We start from the raw sequence: 2,772 nt of genomic DNA on the forward strand, positions 1-2,772 counted from the left end.
CAACTAGACACCAATGCTGGTAATTAAAAGAGAAAAAAATTGTTCCTTGAGTGACACATGACATTGATATATGTACTATCTTTGTCGAACTAGGCGAATGTCTATAATATATATATATATATATATATATATATATGTTGTTAATTTGAATTTGCTATTTTTTATTTTGCAATTGATGTTCTCTACGTTGTTGGAACATCTTTGATGTGACGTGTGTTGATTGGAAAAGTTTGCGTCAGGCTCGGTGACATGGATTTTCTTCTCTAGCTCTATTTTTATTCGTTTCCGCTTGTCTACTCGTCCAGTTAGACTTTAATGATCATTTGGTGAAGCCCTAACAAGGCGTCAATCACGAGGTTTCGACTCCTATTAAAAGAAATGCATATCCTTAGGAGTCGGAGTACACACTTAGGAATTTTAGTGAGAGTTGTCTGAGTGAAAACATTGTGTCCTTTGTGTGATTTCATTATGTCTTATTCCTTATTACGGTGTTCGCGCAATTGACAGAGTTAGTTATTATAAATCACGCACTGTTATAAGCGTTGATCAAACACTATGTGAGTGGGTTGGGTGAAAAGTGAGGGGACCCCAGATTCAGGATGAGCTTGAGATTGCATAAGAATAGTTTTGAAGTTTAGAAAAATCTGAAAGGATCATTCAGAGTTGTTCGCGTTGTACTTATTTTATCAGATAGTGAAGTTCTCTCTTTCTAACGAGACAATCATCCCTTCGGAAGTAGGCAGAATTAGCCGATCTGGGTTACCAATTCATTTTCTTTTTTATTTAAAGCTTTAGTTATCTTGTTATTCTGGTAAATTGACTAATATTACATACCTTGTAAAAACATCACTGAGACACATGCACGAAAAAGAATACACTTTTTCAGTATACATATTTATTTACTTCAAATTCCACACACGTATACAATACTCTTCAATTTTGTTTCATCATATGTTCATCAACTTACGCTCTCCTTTGGAAAAATCCTGAAATAATTCGCTACATGTGATCGCCGAGAGGATAAATGACTGACAAGTAAAGCAAAGCGTGCCTTCCAACAAACTTTGCAACTTCACCTCTACCGATTTCGTCACCTTTAGGCACATTTTGTAGCGGTGTTTCTGATGATTACGATTCACTCATATGAAATATAACCTTTTTACAAAAACCAAAGCTAATCTTTAAGATTCACTCATATGAACTATAACCCTTTTACGAACACCAAAGCTAATCTTTAGGTTATTAGATAGTTTTTTTGTGGTTTTTAGGTTCACGAGAGCATAAGAGGGTATTTGGTGCGAAAATGGCTAACGACACAAGAAACGATTCTCGAGAGCTAAAATCGAACCTGGAGAAGAAGTCAACACAACTTCGCACGTCGCGCAAGACTGAGTACAATGCGCTGGAGGTTTCAATAGAGCACGACGCGCAAAGTCCCTACGCGTCGCACAACCATACATTTTGAGGCTCCCAAAATTACAGAGTCTAGCGCGTTGGCCGAGCAAAAAAGGACGTTACGTACGCAGCAGCCACGCGACACGCACAAGATCTTGCGCGTTGCACAAGGTGACATACCATAATTTTAAAGAGCTTGATTTTGAGCTATTGAAGACCCTTGGATCTCATCCAATTTTCTAGGATGCCCAAAAATTAGGGAATCCAATGATATAGCTCCTAATCTGGCCTAAATACACAATGACAATACATACAAAGAAAATACCAAGGTTTGAGAGTTTTGAGAGCCATTGAAAGAGAGAGAGCTAGAGTTTGGAGAAGAAGAAGAAGAAGGAAGATGAAGAAGTGATGATGCTGTGGGATTTTTGTTGATGAGATAAATGGACTACAATTGTTGATTCGACGTACGAATACCCAATCGAAGAACCTTCCTCCACCTATTGATTTGCTCACGAATACTAGGTCTCGGGCATCAAATCGGGTCCTCACAAGAACACACGAATTTGGTGATAAAAACAAGTCACCAAGATTTATAGATGCATCTTGTGACCATTCACATCCCTAAAACTGAATAATTAAACATTAATAAAGACTCTTAACAAACATTAATAAACGAAATTAAAAAACTAATAATGAAACAAAACGGACAGAACACAAAACGTCATTTTAAAAGCATAAACGTCTGAATTAGGCTTAAATTCTGAGACCCCACTATGTGGGTCTTGTTTACTAGGACGTTTTTACTCAGAAGACACTCCTCTTTTGTCCGTTTCTGCGATCCCAACTTTCCAGACTCTTTTGATCTTCATAAGTGACAGCCTCATCTACCATCTCTTTCTACCTCACCGCATGTTATCCCTTCATCTCTTTCTTTTTTTTAATTCCATTGTTGCTACTTTTACTTACTCTCTAAGATTCGTGTGCCTTTTGTTTTTTGTTTTTTGTTTTTTTTGGAGATTCGATACTTCACTACTACAAATACAGTTTTCCGGTGCGGATGACTTTTGGGTGCGACTTTTCGCACCTAAAAGTCGCACCAAAAAGACTTTCAGGTGCGAATAGTCAGACCCAAAAATCAAATAAGCGCTGGAAAATTTTCGCGAATTTTTTTGAATTTGGGTGCGAATTGTCGCACCCAAAAGTGTGTTAATTCGACTAAGTCGCACCCAATACTTTCTCCAAAGTATTAGGTGCGACTAAGTCGCACCTAAATGACCTAAATTTTTCCGCGGCCAAACTTCCCCCCTTTTTTTACAAATGTCATTGGGTGCGACTTTGTCGCTCCCGAAAGCACTGACACAAGTCATTGGTTGCGAC

The sequence above is a fragment of the Urtica dioica genome, chromosome 5, assembly GCF_054948205.1.
Source record: "Urtica dioica subsp. dioica isolate 48M chromosome 5, U.dioica_male_clone48M_v1_H2, whole genome shotgun sequence".
NCBI lineage: Eukaryota > Viridiplantae > Streptophyta > Magnoliopsida > Rosales > Urticaceae > Urtica > Urtica dioica.